At 32.2% G+C, this 17,339-nt stretch overlaps 1 long non-coding RNA gene across 3 annotated transcripts; it reads left to right on the top strand.

Annotated features, from left to right (window-relative positions):
- The first annotated feature begins 2,761 nt into the window (after window positions 1-2,761).
- Window positions 2,762-4,781, top strand: LOC131003871 (uncharacterized). 3 transcript variants are annotated; one of them, XR_009094826.1, is made up of 6 exons: window positions 2,762-2,802; window positions 3,052-3,106; window positions 3,272-3,346; window positions 3,592-3,617; window positions 3,699-4,000; window positions 4,525-4,781. It is a non-coding gene; the product is annotated as an uncharacterized LOC131003871 (long non-coding RNA). The 3 variants fall into 3 exon arrangements; XR_009094827.1 differs by lacking the exon at window positions 2,762-2,802 and having other exon boundaries at window positions 2,931-3,106; window positions 3,570-3,617; XR_009094825.1 differs by lacking the exon at window positions 2,762-2,802 and having other exon boundaries at window positions 2,932-3,106.
- Window positions 4,782-17,339: the final 12,558 nt, after the last annotated feature.

Below are 17,339 nucleotides of genomic sequence, written 5' to 3' on the forward strand. Positions count from 1 at the left end.
GATTTTTTCTTACGCCGGCGCCGGAAATGCCACTGTGGCAGCCGGAATTGATGAGGTGGCAGTCAAAATTGCCACCTAGACCTATTTTTTATGTGGAAAAAAAATTTAAAAAAAAGAAAAAAAAAAAAAGGAAATCCCTCCCCCTCGTCTTCTTCCCTCTGTTGCCGCCACCATTGCTGCTCCCTCCCCTCAGCCGCCGCCGCTCTCATCAAACACCCCCGCACAACACCTCTTCTCCTCAGATTCCATCGTTGCCGATGACCCTTAAGCTCCGGTGAACGGCCGCCGATTGTTGTTTTGAGGGAAAAGAAAACCCATGGACCATGGAAACACCAAGGACCACTAGCGCGCTGCCCCCAGCCTCTGAAATCCGACCACCAGCGCCCAACCCCAGCCATACACCACCGGAATCATACCTCCAGCCACCATCTCCAACCGCGGCCCACTCCAAACTCAGCTGACCTCCCCTCTCTGAAATTCCGACTACAACAGACACTTCTCCTTCTTCCTCAACAGCCTCCGACCTCCCCCCTCTCTAAAATTCCAACGATAGCAGCGACGAAGCCGCCACCATCGTCTCTCCCTCAAACCCCATCCCTCTTAAAACCCCCCTTCAATCCCAACAGAGCCCTAATTCTTCCATCACAAAAAGATATTATTTTTCTGTCTTCCAAGCGAGGGAGTCGTAGAGTAGTCGGGAGATGGGGTTGCGTTGGGTTGCGGCGGAGGGTGGGGAAAGGGGAGGGAGCGGCGGTGGGTGGGGGAACTTCTCGATTTGGAGCTTGGTCATGAGGCGGAGGACGGCGGCAGGTGGAGCTTGATCGAGATCTGGAGCTCTGCTGCTCCAAGCGGTGGAACGTTGGTGGTGGTGGCGGTGGGTGGCGGTGGTGGAGGTGGCAGGGGGCGGCGCCGGGTGGCCGGGAGGGAGAGTTAGGGTTTGGGGTGGGGGAAGGGGGAAAGGACGATTGGGGGGGAGGGGGGGTTGATTTTTCTTTTTTTTCTTTTTTTTAATTTTTTTTCCACATGTATTTTTCATTTCATTTTTTTTTATTTTTTTTGCCACGTGTCAAAAATGAGTCAAGTGGAGAATTTCGGCTGCCACCTCGTCGATTCCGGCTGCCACAGTGGCATTTTCGGTGCCGGCGTAAGAAAAAATCAATCATCGGATAATTTTCAGACAAAAAACTAAAGGTTAGGTATTTAAAAGAAAAAAAATAAAAATAGGTGCAAAAACCAATTCCGTATAAACGTTAGGGATTTACAGACAATTACCCCATTTTAATATGTTACATCTATCATCTATGGTTGATATATTTGAGCTCATACTGTTTTAATGAACAATCTCATGGTAAGATATAATATATCTACGAAAGAGTTCATTATATTGTACCAAAAATCACAAGCTTTGACTAAAATTGCAAATGATAACACAAATTTTCAATTTGATATTTCCGACTACCGGGCTTATGCCCATATAGACCAACACTTTAGAAACATCACAAAAAAAAACGAAAAATAATATCGAATTAATTATTCCAAAGACTTCTATTTCTTGGAAGGGAGATGTGGAATTTGGCTTGGCTGGAAAATTTTGAAAAATCCAAAAGAAACAAGTGTTCGTCTTTCTAAAATTTAGCATTAGTACTATTCATGTGAGGTGACACTACAAGAAAATTGAGTATACATGACACTGCATACATGACGCTTTTTATTAAAAAGTGTCATGTATGAGCGCCTTTTTTGAATACATGACGTTTTTCAAAAAAAGCGTCATGCATGCAGTGTCGTGTATTCAATACATGACGCTCTGCTGACACTTTTAGAAAAAACGTCATGTATGAGCGTCATTTATTCATAGTATAGATGACGCTCATTACAAAGCGTCATATATGTGCGTTAATTTAAATACAATACATGACAATTAATCTAAAATGTCAAGTATAATTAAAAGAAGCGTCATGTATGTACATTAAATTAATTGTTATCCATGACATTTATTCATGTGGTAATGTATAATTTAAAGTAAGATTGTAAAACCTCAAAGTCAAAACCCTAATTTCCTAACACTCTCTCCCTCGTCCGCCTCCCCAGCCTCCAGTCCGCCGCGCCGCCTCCCCGCTCCGACGCGCATCCGGCAGCCTCCTTTCCGGTCCGACGCGCCCTCGGCCTGACTCCGTCTGCACAGCCCCTTAATCTACCTCTGCCTCCTATCAAATCATCCGCCCTACCTCTGAATCCCAGTCCGCCGCCCCGCCTCTCCCTGTCTGCCTCGCCGCCATTCGCTTCTCCCCGATCCGCCTCCGTCTGCCTACTTCAGCGTCTCCTCTGTGCGCTTGAATTCCAATCCGCCTCGCCCTGAATTCCAGTCCGCCGCGCCGCCTCCCTCTTATCTGCTGCGCCTCCATCCACCTCCCCCCTGTCCGCCCTCCGTCCGTCTATGTCAAAACCCTCCCAAATGAATTCAAGTTAGTTTATGGTAATAGCTCTCAAATTCTTTGCTTATACATTTTAACTATAAACTGCCAAGTCTTATGATCATTTATGTTTCTGTATTAGTATTAGCATTATTAAGCTATTTTTAAGGCATGCAGTTACTGGATTTGATGATAGTTAGGCTTGATTTTGGTAGGTACTATGATTTGAACTAAGTGGATTTAATTGTTTTTCGGCTTTGGATGTAGGTAGCTGATTGGAATGAATGTTGTTGATGAATTTTGGGGCTATTGCAGTTTTGATGAATTTGAATATGGTGGTGATGGTGGCAGCTGTGAGTTTTCTTCCTTGCATTATTTGTCTCCAAATGTGAGATTGGGCTCTTTTTTTTGGATTTCTAAAAATTTGCAACTTTGCTTTGTTTGTGAGGCTATTGTTGTTGATGAATTCTAGGGCTATTGAAGTTTTGATAAATCAACGGGGTATACAGATCTCACACCCTCTCTATCTCTTCTCTATATTTTTGGTGCAATTATGTACTTAGATTTCATGTATAAAAGAATAAAACACTTAGAGAGAGTTGGCATGCTCTAACAACGATTTGTTTATCTGCTGCAGCTGAGAGGAGCAAAAATTCTGAAAATGAATTCAAAACCCTCCCAAATGGTCTCAAGTTAGTATATGATAACAACTCTCAAATTCTTTGCTTTTACATTTTTACTATAAACTGCTAAGTCTTATAATCATTTATGTTTCTGTATTTGTATTAGCATTATTAAGCTATTTTGTAAGGCATGTAGTTGCTGAATTTGATGATAGCTAGGCTTGATTTTGGTAGGTACTATGATTTGAAGACTAGAGACGGACTTGAAGCTGTAAAGGGATCTCGGGTTATAGTATGATTGTGGCACAGGTGAAAAATTTCAGTCTAGTTCCTCAATAGTCTCTATTTGCTTACTCTGCTTTCATTTTAAAGAAGTAGTTCAGTAGCAGAGGCATTCTGTATTTTGTTTAGTTGTACTTGTTGATGGATATTTCTTCGATTCATGTTAATGGTAGCTATTACTCAGAAACTGTGCAACTTACTTAGTACTAGAAAACTTACTTAGTTTCAATTATGGTCTATGTTTAATTAGGTCTCTCTTTATGTTTATGCAGTTAACACTTGGCTATGCTCCTAATTGGTAAGTCTAGGAAGAAGTTGCTGAGTATATGTATTTGATTGTTTAGATCATTTAAGCTGATTTGGCTCTGTTTCTGAAAAGGAATTGCCAAAAGAGATATAACAACCCTAGAGGAAGAGAGCTGGCAGTGCTAGCACTGTGTCAAAATGCAATCACCCATGCCAAGTCTGCAATTCATTTCTTGTTTTTTATGTTGATTCCAATTCAATCTTATTAATCTGTTATGTGCCATTGTGAATGTGATTGATGGTAATACTACGGTGGCAGTAAGACTTTAAGAGCAGTCGATGTGAGCTTCCGCTATCGGACACTCACAAAGGTGATACCCTGAGGCTGCTCTACATTTACAAAAGATGGGGCATCTTGCATTTACACTATCAAAGGTAAATTCCATTTACACTATCGTATATGTAGTTGGTGTTATAGTGAGTCTCTTTGTTTTCTGTTGAAGAAGGGGCTGGGTCGGGGCCGGGGTCGTTTGTTGTGAGGAAAACCTATTCAGGTGTGGCGAATGCAAAGCCAACATCATCTGCTAAGTACTTCATAGAACAAAATAAAATCTCTAATGATGTAGTGAACATTCGTATACTAACACAACACAAACATATTAATGAGAGATGCTATGATTCTGTTTAAATAATGTTGCTCCTTGATTTTGCATTTATAATGCAATTTATGATACTGCTGCTATACCCAGAGAGAGAGAGGAGAGAGTTGTGGCAGTTAACTAGGATAGTGTCATATTGCCTATTGCATAGCTGCTGCCCTTATCCTTGGCAAATATACTGAAAATTCGAGGAGAATAGTTGTTTTGTGGTAGTAGTATTTGTGAGCTCTTTTTGTTCTTTTACTCCATACACCGTTGAGATTTTGTTGTGTTGTTAATTTTTGTATTCTGTGTCTAAAGCGGTTGCTGAGAAATCTGCATGGCAATTTGCGGAGGAAAATAGCGTGGACATAGTCGTGCTGAATCCAGGAGTGGTGGCTGGTCCTATTATGGTGCAGCTTTTTAGATGTTGTAGGATTGTCATATGAAAAATACTATTATGGTGTAGCTTTTTAGATATTCATTATGGTGTTGGGACATGTTGTAAAACAATGGATCTTGTTTTGTGGATGTTGGATTATTAGTTGTTATCAATGTTTAAATGAGCATTTTCAGTATGTGTTAGTTTGTTATTTAATAGTACAATGTATTCATATTTATAAATATAAAAACAGGAAAAAGTAAATATAATAGGAAATATTATATTTAAATTTTGAAAAAGCATAGATGACGGTTTTCAACTGTCATATATATACCTAAATTGTCGTATATGTCAATATACATGACGCTTATAAAGTGTCAAGTATGACAAACATACTGTCATGTTTTTGATTTTACATGACGGTCAGAAAGCGTCAAGAAAAAAATATGAGTGTCATGTATTGTACAATACTTGACGGTTTCAAACCGTCAAGTATAGATACAGAACCGTCAAGAAAAGTGATCATACATGACGGTTATTAACCGTCATCTATACTAGGGACTACTAGTGCACAACCCGTCGAAATTCGACGGGAAATTATTTTAACTTATTATATAAATTATTTTTAAATTTATTTAATTTAAGGTAATATAGTTGAAATTATATTAATTTGACTCATATTCCTCAATTAAATGTTAACCTTTTGTTAGAATAATAAATATTCTTTTTATGTAGATTTTTATTTAATAATATTTTGAAAAATGTATCGATATTGAAAATTTTATTTCATCTGAGCATCATCTCGTCTGAACCTTGTAGGATCATATCATAATCTAAATTTCGGAAGACGACAACTAACGTTTGAACATCAGAATTTTGAGTATCATCTCGTCTAAACCTTAAAATACAAAAAATGAACTTTTATGCGTCAAGTTTTTTTAACATCACTATCTGGAGCTTTAAAAATCAAAGTTGACTTGTGAGATTGTATGATTTGGAGCTTCTAACATCATAACTAACTTGTAAACATCATTTTGTATGGAACTTGAAAAAATCTTGACAAACTTTTATACATTAATTTAGTTCTAAATATTATAATTGAGTTTTAAGAATCATCTCGTTTGGAGTTTAAAAAAATATATTTAACTTGTGAGTATCATCTCATTTGAACTTTGAATGACCACAATTAAGTTACAAGAATTATCTTGTGTGTAGCTTTAAAGATCATTATCATCTTTAGCTTGTAAGATCATAACTAACTTCTAAACATCATCTTGTAGCTTGAAAACTTTTGACAATTTTTTGTGCATTATTTCATGTGGAGCTTAAAATATTATAATTGAGTTTCGAGCATCATTTCGTTTGAAATTTGAAAGAATAAAATGGACTCATGAACATTAATTATCTTCAAATCTTGAGTTTCGAGCATCATTCCGTCTGAAAATTGAAAGAATAAAATTGACTTGACTCGTGAACATTATCTCGTTTGAAGTTTGAAAGACCATAACTAAGTTTTGAAAATCATCTCGTGTGTAGCTTAAGAAAGTTGACACGAGATTCAAATTGTATTAATTTATTTAGTAATTTAATTGATAAATTTTCATAAAAAATCTATGTTGAATCCAAATTTTATTTTTAAAATTTTAAACAAAATATATTATTTTATAATCAAATTAAATTGAAGAAATAATTATTTAATCAAACCAATTTATTTTTTCAAATTAAATTAATTAGACCATGTATTTAATTAAATAAATTTGGTCAAATTAAATTGACAAAACAATTCAAATTGTATTAGTCTCAATCTTTCCGACAATTAAATGTAGATTTTTAATTTGGAGACTAAGAGCTTATTCTTGTATAAGTTTTATTTTGGTGAAATCTTATAAAAATACTCAATGTGAAATGAGGTGATTTATATGAATTCTTCACTCGATTGAGATTATTATAAATTTGATACATGATTAAAGATTTCTAATATATTTTAACATCATATCTTCTATTGTTCTTTATCTAAATTCTTCATTTATGCATTACTAATTTCATAATTTATCTATTATTATTATTATTATTATTATTATTATTATTATTATTATTATTATTATTATTATTATTATTATTATTATTATTATTATTATTATTATAGTAATGGACGAACAGAAACAAATAAAGTTTGCAGAAATGAAAAATATATTTTTCTTCCCTATATAAATAAAATGTATGGATTTATTTTATAAAAAATAAAAATAAAATTTTAATTATTTTGATAGACATAATATTAGATTTTGTTTTAAAGTAATCAGTTTATAGAATTTGTGCCTTATTATGCAAACATGTAAATCAATGACCGGACCCGTTTATAATTTACATATACGTGCATGTCTCAATTCAAACTTAATTTAAAATTAAGAATATATATATATATATATATATATATATAGATACATATATATATATATTCATACAATATAATATATTGCAACATATACATATAATATGTACGCTATTCAGAAATATTAAATTAATAACAAATATACATCTAATCACTAACATTCAATTAAAATAATTTATCGTATATAGATTATAATTTTTTTCTTATCAGACATGTAAATCTAATTTTTATCTAGAAAAAATAAATAATAAAATTTATTAATTTAGATTATATGTAATGTTAATATTATTATATATACACATTTATTATTAATTATATTTATTATGATTAATGAATCTTAATATAGAATGTAATAGTTAATTAATTAATAAATGATGAAGATTATATATGGTAAATTTTGAAATGGTGAGATTTTAGATATGCCACATAGGTTAAGGCTTAATCCTATTATATAATAGATTCTTGACACCACCAGTCTTGACGGTTCTGGAAGGGCATAGATGACGGTTTTTAGCCGTCATGTATGAGCGTTTTTCTTGTAGTGTGACACAGCATGCCTCTTGCATATCTTCAATATATATATTTATTTAAATTAATGGGTTTACATGGCCAACAACTACATGGAATTAATAGTTGGTTTGATGGTTGATACCAACCAAAGAAAATCATGTCAATGTTATGCATATTTCATTTTAATTTGCCATGTCCTTGTCAATTTTGGTAAGAAATAAATCTAGATACATTTTCTTTGATTATCAAAATAAATAAGCATGAAATAAGGAGGGATGAAAAGAATGTAGAGGTGGATTTGGGTGGGTCATATATGTAAATGTTTCTCTTTGTATATCAATTACTTTAAGGAATGGAAGGTAGTTGGCAATGAAAATGACATAGGTGACGTGACGATTGAAAGAAGAATATGCAATTCCCTCAAATTTTGTTTTTATACCTAAACATTGGACGAGAAAGGGACTTAATTGTAAAATTTATTTGATTGAAATGTTGAAAAATAGTGGTGATGTGAAATAGGATTTGTGGTGTGATATGGGACAGGCATTAATGGCAGTAGTTTTGGCGTAAAATCACTCATAATATGTAGAGAAGTAATGACGCCATTAGAGGATAGATGAAAGAGATATATATCGACTACAATATGACCATTTTTTGATGGGATTAGTCATATAAATTTAGGTGAGCAGACTAGAATATGCTGCTGTTTTGACATTTTTAACATATCAAGTTTTGTTAATTATGTGGGATTGGTGTGGTAGGATTTGTATTTCCAGGGGTGGTTCTGAGGGCGTGCGAGGTGGTCGATCACACAGGGCCCCGAAAAAATAGGGGCCCCAAAAATATAGATCCATATATATATTATGTATCTGATAAATAAAACCTATAAAATTATTAACTTGTGTAAGGTAGCGTAATGTTGTAGGGCCATTTTTTAGACTTTCTTTATGTGTGATCGAATCTTACTTGTAGCAAATTCTTGCAAAAAAAAATTCAGCTTCTTTTTTCTTTTAGCGATTTTTCATTTTTAATTATTTTTGCGATTTATTTATCATGGCAGCACGAGGCACACTATTATTTTCTGAAACTTTTTTTTTCAGCTTCTTTTTTCTTAAAATCAAGGTAATTTCTTTAAAAATTTTAAGTAGAGCAACACTTTGTAAGTGAATGACATAGTTTTTTATTTATTAAGTAAATTCCTGGGACGAAGGGAGTATTGTTTAATCAAATATTTTTCTTTGATCTTATCTTTTCTTTCAGCGATTTTTCAATTCTAGAGATTATCAAGGTAATTTCTTTAAAACTTGTAAGTAGAGCAAATCTATCTATCTATACTATAATAATAGAAAAAGAGCATAAGCATTCTATGGGACAACTTGTGGATTGCCTATTTTACCCCTATTATTTATTTTGTATTATATATTTATAAAATAAATCTATTTGATATATATTTATTTGTCACTCAAATCTATAAATAATATTTTATATTATAAAACCAAATATATACATTAAACCGTTGTCAAATTAATTAGATGAAAAATTTATTCTCTACTTAGGTCCAATATTGTTGTTTCCCTCATCTAATCTAATTATAATTTCTAAATAAATCCCTAATATAATTGGTATTTATACATCACAATTCGTTTTTCCCTAAAAGAAGTTCATCAATTAAACCAACTATCAAGGGGATTCCAAAATCTTATCACATTAGAATTCTATTTAATTTATTACATATTTTATTTTAAAATTATTTTACAGTATTATATATTTATAAGAATACATTATTCATTAGATATTACACTAAATCTATGTGATATATATCTATAGCTATTGATAAGGCTTATAAATAAATATATTCATCCAATAAATTATCTAATGAAAGTAATAAATTAATAGATTTTCTAAAATAATGAATTATTAAATAAAATACCATTAATTACACGTACAACGTACGTTCTTTCTGCTAGTTTCTTTAAAAGTGTGAATGACATAGTTTTTTATATATTTGTTAAGTAATTTAACAAAAAAATATATTGTTTAATAAAATATTTTTATAATACATTTTTTCTTTAATTATGAATAGAGGACCCAAATTTAAGAATTCGCACAGGGCTTACGATTCCCCAGCCCCGCCCCTGTGTATTTCTATGGCAATCTTCATATATAATGCATGAGCTAAGTGTTTTGATTTTTTCTTTTCTTTTTTTAGGGTTAAGTGTTTTGATTTAGGCAGAAAGAATTTGTGATTGCTATAATAAAACATGCTTGTCGTAGTGCGATTTTAAGGATCGTGAGTTTGCAGCTAATACATAGAGTCGTGTGAAAGTCTTTAACTTTCCATAATGGTTGTGAAATATATATATTAATTGTTTCGAATGATCTACTCTACTAATGGAATTGGTTGCTTTTTAAAATTGAAAAAAGTTACTAAAATGAGCACTAATTGAGTTGAGCATGGATTGTGTTCTAATGGCGTGATCGCGCATCTTCTCATTTTTTTTACCAATTGAATTTGAACTGAGCTCATATAGTGGAGTATGAAAATAACATGAATATGATATTTGGTAATGGTTAGCTGATTGAGCTAAAACCAATTTTTTAAAATTTGTATTAATTAGTTGAGTATATGGTACTTTCATCTAGTATTTAGGTCTAGATGGACGCGGTCAAACAAAATAAAAGTAGTATTGTATTTATCAAAAGTGGATATAGTGCCATTTCCACCTACCTATGACCATGGAGTATGGATAACATCTACCAAATTCAAAGCCTTTTGGAGTTGTTAGCAAAATTAGCTTGTCAACTTCCCAGAAAAAAAGAAAGAAAGAAAGAGATTGTTATAGTCAGGGCTAGGGCTGTCTAATTGGTTATCGGGTTTTGGATAATCCGTTAATTGAACCGAAATTTTCGGGTTTGGGTATCCAATAACCGAATTTTTTGGGTATCCGTTCGGTTTCGGGTATCATTTTTAGAAAAATTTCGGGTATCGGTTAACCCAATAACCGAAACGGGTTAACCGAAATAACCGAAAATTAATTAATAAATTATTTAATATATATATTATATATATTTTAATTATTAATTCATTAATTAATTTATTTTTTATTTAAAATCGAGTCTTAGCTAAAATAAAATTATGATATGTTTAAAGTTTAAGAATAAGCTTTAGTCTAGTGGATAAGTTGCTTTGTGTATTTTTTAGAGACTAAGGTTCAAATCCTCTATCTAGCAAATTATTTGAATTTTAATTTTTTAAATGGGTATTTCGGATATCCAAATAACCGAATCGGGTAACCGAAGCGGTTATTGGGTAACCGAACACCTAAAACGGTTCGGGAACGGTTAGTGAAATATGGCAATTTCGGGTTCGGGTAACCGAAAATTCGGGTATGGGTAACCGAACCCGAACCGATCGACAGCCCTAGTCAGGGCCGTAACTGTGTTCCTTGGGGCCCTAAATAAAAATTTAAAAGTAGCCCTTGTAATGTAATTTTTTTTTTAGATAATTTTGATATCTAGCAAAATATTTTAAAACACTAACTTTTAAGAATTGCAAGAAAATTAATAGTATGAAAAAGTGAAATATTATATCGAAAGAACTATTCCAAAATAGACAAAAGTTTCTCATTTTAACAAAAATATCTATCAAGTCTGTGTAATTCACTTGGTCAACCATTTTTCTTTCAATTGATAGCATAGCCAAACCATTCAACCTATCTTGAGACATAGTTGATCGTAGATAAGTCTTAATCAATTTCAACTTGGAGAGAGATTTCTCGGCTGATGCAACTGTAATTGGTATGGTCAATAAAATCTTGTAGGCAATATAAGCATTTGGGAAGCAATTTACCCTCTTCAAAAATCGTAGGATATCTATGACTCTTGACATTTCACTTGAAAAATAACTTTACAGACATACCAGTTTTGTGCATAAATCTTCTTTCAATGATGTCTGCATGTCCATTGTGCTTCAAATGTTGCTCAAGGCTCATACATGACTTCATCAAACTTTCAACTGACTCAGTCCTCAACTTTCCACTTTTAACAAAAAATCCAAAAAAAAGTATCATATTCCTTAAATTTCAAGTTCGTGCTTGATCAACTATGAAGAGAAAATACTCAACTTTAAAAGCTTCCTCAGGTGAATGCTTAACCTCATCACTATTGTTTTCATCACATCACATTGTTTCTTTCTATAGACAATGCGTTTTTATGTAAATGTAGCTTCAACACCTAACTCACTTGCCATTTCTTTAGCTTGATCCATGGCATGATGAAACCCATGCTCTCTAAAATCATCAAAAAAATGAGACGAGTCCTTGCAAAAGTGTAATAGCAATTTCAACATCCATGTCTTCAGATTGAAGAAATTTACTCACTTTGTTGATTGATTGTAACATCTTATACCAAATAACTATTCAGAGCAAAAACTCAAAACTGTTGATTCCATTTGTTGCTAAAGTCTCAGCATCACTTTGTGTTTTAGGATCTTCACTATTCTCGGCTAGAAAGAGTAAAGCATCTCAAATCTCTACGATTTTCTCTTTTATAGCCCTAACACTCTCAACATGACTATCTCATCGAGTTTGTGACAATGGCTTAACTGTATGTCCATGTACATGGTCTTTGAAAATTTTCCACAGCTTCGTAGAGGAAGAGAACAATGTGTAGATTCGTTGTATCACTCCAAAGAACAAGCCATTATTCCCAACAAAAAAATTTCCAATATCTCCTCGAAATGGCAAACTATTTTTAGCAAGTCGCTTCACAATTATAATTATTCTTCTCAATACCTTTTTCCATTGTTGTTTTTCCTTGTCAATTTGTAGTTGCACACTTTCATCTATTCCCTTTCTCTGTCCAAGTCAATCTTCCAATTCCTTCCAACTAGTCATAGAATGAATATGCTCCTTACTCCCTTCATGACGCCTGAGACGTGTGTACATATTACTCCAATCACAAAATCCCTCAGACTAATTAATATTTATTGACTCTTATTATAAACTTTATTACATGAAAGTCACATTTCCAAATAAAAGCTTTCAAGAAAAGACCTATTTGATTTTATGAAAAATATTATTTACATTTAAGCGAAAGTTTCATTTATTAAAAAAGGTCTTAAAATTTTATTTTTTGTTACAAAACTTGTGCTATTATGAAAAGTCATATTTACTATTGAGTGTTATTTTTACACTTTTGAGCATACAACTTATTCTAAATCTTTTGATCATATTTACCAATACAATAATGCTATTTGGACAAAATATGTTCGGACCAAATATGATTAAAAGTGTTATCTCATACAAGTAATACCATTATTAGTAAAAAAATCATATTTCCTATAAAGTAATTCGATATGCTTTTATTATAAAAAGACATATTTTCTGTTAGAAAATATCATATTTTCTATTAAGTTTTTATATATGCTTTCTATTATGAAAACTCACCACAACCTTGTTTACGTTTTCTTCTTTGAATACTTTTATTATATATATTATCTTACGCTACTGGTCTCATATATGAGATCAGTCACACACAAGTGTTTGTGTTTAAAATATAAATATATGAGCTACGAACACATAATTAATTTTGTAACAACGAAGCATAACTTAGTTCATAGAGATTTCTCCTCCATCCATTAAGTTAAGAATTCGAGTCGAGGGGAATTGGAAAACCACTATTAATCATTCTTAAAATGAAAAAAACACATATAATGAATTATATATGAAACATGATATATTTGTTGAAAATATAATGAACAAAAAAAAATTGAAACTCGTTTTTTATGGAATTCAAACACAAGACCAGAAATTTATTTAATATTGATGAATTTATTATAAATATTTACTATTTAAGGATTGGAAATTAATCTTAATTTCTATTTTAAAGTTAGTTTTTAGTTTAAGTGCGTAGGTATGCTTTAGAATTCCCGAGATATAGAATGAAAAGAAATTGAATTTGTTACATTTCTTGTTGCCATAGCTTAAAACATAAGTTTCAAAACCACATGTTATGATTATAGACACACCATTAATTTTGCAATAAAAATAGAATAAAAAATTACATCAATAGATACCGGTTAAAAACCAAGGCATGATATAGAATCAAGAAATGCAGTACTTTTTTTTTGTTTTTCATACTCACTTTTATATGATTTTTAATGTTAATTTTGTATGAAATTGAGTGTTTGATAATTATTTTGAACTTGAATTGTTTTATCTTGTGAAATGTGATACTTCCTCGTACTTTTAGGGATGGGAAAATAGGGTTCGAGTATAGGGTACCCGATTACCCGACCCGAAAAAATCGGGTATCGGGTACCCTATACCCGAAAAATTCGGGGTCGGGTTCGTGATCGGGTAGTTTAGGGTGTAAAAAATCAGGTATCGAGTATACCCGAATTAGTGGTGCCAAGGACCAACCGGAACCGGCGGTTCGACCCTGAACCGGCCCGGTGGTCAACGGTTTCGGCCCGGACCGTTGACCACCGGGCCGGTTCAGGGCCAAACCGCCAAACATTAAGGGCCGATTTAGGTTCACATATATTTCGACCCTGAACCGGCAGTCCGAACCGGCGGTTCGACCCTGAACCGGCCCGGTGGTCAACGGTTCCGGCCCGGACTGTTGACCATCGGGCCGGTTCAGGGCCGAACCGCCAAACGTTAAGGGCCGGTTTAGGTTCACATATATTTCGACCCTGAACCGGCGGTTCAACCCTGAACCGCCGGTTCCAGCCGAATTTTTAATTTTTTTTTTAAAATCAAATTCATATCCTACATTTTTCAATGTGGGATTCAACTTAGAGTTTTATCAGTTTATTTAATTCAATTATGTCTTCTATTTATTTAGTTTTGTCTGTCTAATTCTTTTTCGATTCTAGGGTTTGTATAGTTGATTGAATACGCGTGCTTCATTTAATGATATCAATTTGCCTTTAAGCTTGTGATTCATGATTTCTTGTGTTTGTTTCTTGTGAATTTTCTAGCCAATAGTTGGCATGTTTAGTTGTTCAGTTTGAATCTTGAATGTGATAATTGTTCTGTTGATTCATGAATGCATGATATAAATTCACCTTGAGTCTTGAATGCGATAGGTGAATTATAAAAAGCCATTCTTTAGGTATTTTTTGGAGTTAATTAATTCTCTTGAGTTTTGAATGTGATAAGGAATTTATTAATCAACTTTTATAATTGATTCGTTAGAAAAGGTTGTAAATAGTTATGTGATCTTACTCTTACAAGTTTTGATAGGCTTTGCCTCTCCTGGTGTCAAGTAGAACATGTGCGAACTCTTTGTGATGTAAAATCGGTTCTCATTATATGTGGACTGTGTTGTACATGTTTTTGAATTTCAAAATCATTAGAATTTTGTCATACTCAATGACTTGAAGGGAAAACTATAACCTTAGCAACTTGTTAGGAGCTATTACTATTAGGTCAAGTTTAATGGTATTTGTGTGAGCTTGATCAACCCTTAGTTAATCCATCTCCCACTATACTCTTACTTTCAATTAATTTCACGTGCTAGTATTGTCATTGTTGATCTTTTGGATAACTTCAATTTTGCAATCAGCTCTAAAATCTATTTGAACTCTTATTCTCATTGGCCTACATATTTTACGCCTTGTTGAACTTATGCACTTCCATCTTCATGTTGTTTCTTTGCTTGCCAACAATCAAGCAACAACTCTCCTTGAGCTTGAAAATTTGAGGTGGTTGTCTTGATCTTCCCGTAGTTGGCTTGTCATTCTTCTTGTCTTGAAGTAGAAACCGCACTAAGGAATTCCTTTCAACTGTAGTTAGATATGTTCTACTCATTTTGGTCTTTGGTGTAGGCTTTGAATGGATTGGCTGAATTATGTAATGTGTAGACTGTGAATAGATTGATTGAACTATGTAATGTATTTTATAGACAACTTTAGAGGGAAACTCGAATCCTTTTTAAAATTTCAATGAAGGCATACTTTTTTGAAGTCGTGAACATTTGAAAATTTCGATGAGGTTATTTGAGTGTAAACTGACGCAAAAAATTTGAATGTGGCGTCATATGTTCTTGAGGTGGTCTTGGGTATAACCGGGTGTACCGTACAATCGGGTTGACTTGCACCCAGACCCTAACCTGCATCCTGATTCAAACTCGCATCTTGATTCAAATCGTGTAAATGACACTATTTGATTATACAAATGACACTGCGTACAAATAACACTATAACATTGTAAATGACATTGTGTATAATTGTAAATGACACTTCCTGTAATCGACACTATAAGATTGTAAATGACACTATAATATTTTAAATGACACTATAAGATTGAAAATGACACTATAACATTTTAAAATGTTACAGTGTCATTTATATAACTAAATATTGTCAATTATATGCAATGTCATTTGTATAATCAAATAGTGTCATTTACACTATTTGAATCAGAATGTGGATTCGAATCAGGATGCAGGTCAACTCGATTGTACGGTACAATCACTTATACCCAAGTTTTTGTGATTGTTCTTATTTTAATCTAGTGAATGAACTTTAAAAAATATTAGCATATTTTCGATTAGTCTGTTTTAGTTGGGCAGAAAAAGTTTATTTAAGTTTTCTTTCTTTGTCTATATAGATTAGGTAAGATTTTTTTCTTTTTTCTTTTCTTTTTGAGGAATAGATTAGGTAAGATTTAATACTATTAAAAATCACAGTAAGTATCTGGGCCTTCTTCAATTTCTCTCTAATTTTAAACTCCAAAATACATGTGTCCAAAAAATTTGTGCCATGAATATTGGGATAAGAGGGAGTAAGAATTTTGTATTCCTTTAACTTTTCTTAGGTATATATTCATTCAATCATTCGCAAGATTCTTACATATTTCCGTATTTAATATTATTTTTATTATTTTATTGAAACGTAAAATATAATTTTTATTTGATTAAATTAATTAAATCATAAAAATAAAAATAAAAATACTTAATCATAAAAAATAAACACCCCTTAACATATAACCATCTTTGTCGTTCTATACATTCAATTTATGCATATTAAGCAAAACTTGAGACATGAAAAGATGTTATAATATAGAAAGTAAAAGAAAAGTCACTGGTTCAAAAATGTTCGCATTTTATGAGAGAAAACAATCCACTATACATGGATCATAAAGAAGTTTCATTACTTTTCTTGCATCTCGAAATTTGTCGAAACTTTAATTTTATCAATTTAAAAGTACAATAAATATATTATTCATTAATAATAATCTTGGATCACAACCAGAAAGTAAATTGTGTTTTGGAAGAGCATTGTGGAGGGGAAAGCAAAACATAGTAGCTTTGAGAATGTAAAAATAAATAGAGTTTTAAATTTGTACCTTTAAAATATACGGGGAGTCCGTTCAAAATATATATATATATATATATATATATATATATATATATATATATATACGGGGAGTGATTTTTGGACACCAATTGTCTTAGACACCTTCATAAAAAATCGGTTTTTACTTGATGTTTAATTTGACTGATTTTTTGTTATTTAGTAATTTGTCTAAAATATCATTTAATTTCCCAAAATATATTCAACTGATTTTGTTATTATTTTCAATTTTTATATAGGAAATTAGTGAACTTGGAAAAAAAATATAAAAATAAAAAATAATAACAAAATAGGTTGAATATATTTTTAAAAATAATATTTTAGACAAATCACTAAATAACAAAAAATCGGTCAAATTAAACATCAACCAAAAATCAATTTTTTATGAAGGTGTGTCTAAGACATCTATGTCCAAAAATCTTTTCCCAAAACGTAAATAGCAACAAAATCAATTCATTATAAATGCTTAAAAAAATTCAAAGCTACCA

This window comes from Salvia miltiorrhiza, unplaced genomic scaffold (assembly GCF_028751815.1).
Source record: "Salvia miltiorrhiza cultivar Shanhuang (shh) unplaced genomic scaffold, IMPLAD_Smil_shh original_scaffold_282_1, whole genome shotgun sequence".
In the NCBI taxonomy this organism is placed as follows: Eukaryota; Viridiplantae; Streptophyta; class Magnoliopsida; order Lamiales; family Lamiaceae; genus Salvia; species Salvia miltiorrhiza.